Genomic DNA, 2,035 nt, shown 5'->3' with positions numbered 1-2,035 from the left:
ACACACACACACACACATATATACACTCATATATATATATAACATTCTCTTAGGAATACAAAAAGAACAAAATCACTCCCTTCAATTTTTCCTTTCACTGTTCAAATCTGAATCTGACAGATGTGGATTAAATCTCCCTGTTAATATTTACAAAAAACAGACTCTTTTAATTGCTAGAATATAGCAACAGATATTCAAAGCATTAGCATTCTATCACAGTGTATCATGGTATTTCTTTTAAATATCATTTGCATTTTGATGCATTCTTTAACATTTTTTCATTTGTACTGTTACTGCTCTAGCAATGGAACATGCTATCAGTACTCAAGACTGAGTAAATTAATTCCTAGTTGTCTCCATAAATACTCTAGAGTATTAAGAGGATGCAAACCACATAAGCTATAAAATATTATTAGGAGTATCTAGTGAAATATCTACTCTTTTATGATATTTTACAGAATTATTTAATGTCATTTAATGATTCCTGATGGCATCTTTATAGAGAATTGCTACTTTAAAAGGAATTTAAAAATATGGTAAAAAAAAAAAAAAACAGAAATACTTAATTTTGTTTGGTAGATATCAGATGGAAAGATGACTTACAGCTATTTTTCAAGCAATGTTTCAAAGTGTTCTCAACTTTCATCCCTTAATACATGCTCTTGAAATAAACATCTTGAGATATTATATAAAGCCTCTTCATTATTCAAAGAGGGAAATTCAATTTCCTTGTTGTGTGGATGGGGGAACATGTAAGTGATCTGATGTGTGTAAGTCAGAGAAAGAGAGAGGCAGAGATACAGAAATTAGGAAACACATAAAAGGTAAAAATAAAAGAGAAATCAAATGAAAAAAATATATATATTTTTTCCACTTTATGTTTGTAGGAAAATTAAAGGCAGAGAATATTAAAGCAAAAAAAAAAAAAAGATGTTTTGCTGTCTCTAATTTATGTTGTGGTATATATGTATATATCTATGGTATATATGGGAGTGGAAGGGATTTGACTGCTAACCAGACTGGAGGTTCAAACTCACCAGCCACTACTTGGAAGGAAGGTTGGACAATCTACTTCTGTAGTGATACCACCGGGGAAACCCAAGGAGGGGTTGCTATGAGTTGAATCCGACTCCACAACAATGGTTGTGTTGCATTTATGGTATATATATATGTGTGTGTGTGTGTGTGTGCGTATTTTACTTGAAAGAAGTCAGAAACATATATTTTTTATATATGTATTTGTGTGTACAAGGCACTCTGGTTGTGTAGTGGTTAAGATATTTGACTGCCAACCAAAAGGTCAGTGGTTCAAACCTACCAGCTGCTCCAAGGAAGAAAGATGAGGCAGTCTGCTTCTGTGAAGATTTACACCCTAGGAAACCCAATGAGGTTGCTATCAGGCATCATTGACCTGATGGTAGTGAGTTTGGTTTGGATATGTGTGTATATCTATATAGCTATACCTTTGTATATATAAATATATCACTTGAAAAGAGTCAGAAATTACCAAATCACCCAATCACTGGCCAAAGCTAACTTAAAAGTAGTGTGAATGAAAAAGACAACTGAATTAAAAATAAGGATAAAGAATGTCAAATGTACAACTTTCCACTATAATTGGGCCTATTTTTCTTCTGCTAGGCAGTCACTTCAGTGCTCATGACTGTTCAATAAAATAGTTAGAGACACACCTGTTTTCCCAGACCTCTTAACATTTACTCAGCCAGGAACACTACACACTGTCATGAAGAATACAGTAATTAAGGCAAGGAAATGGGCAGTTGCCAAGGGGATTTTTCAGTATATATTTGACTAACCATCTATATATTTTCTCTTGTCTCATTTTTTTTTATATATATTTTATTTTGATTTGGGTGAAGATTTACAGAGCAAATTCACTTTCCATACAGCAGTTCACATATACTTTGTCTCATTTCATTGACCACAGTTTACCACAATGCAACAGCTCCCCTAACACTTCCTCCCCATAGTTACCTCTTCCCAGTGTCCATCCCTCCATACTCTCCTGCCCCCT

Source organism: Orycteropus afer, unplaced genomic scaffold (genome assembly GCF_000298275.1).
Source record: "Orycteropus afer afer isolate SDZICR_OR568_19922 unplaced genomic scaffold, OryAfe1.0 scaffold00087, whole genome shotgun sequence".
NCBI classification, from domain to species: Eukaryota; Metazoa; Chordata; class Mammalia; order Tubulidentata; family Orycteropodidae; genus Orycteropus; species Orycteropus afer.
Note: the sequence above shows the minus strand (reverse complement) of the source record.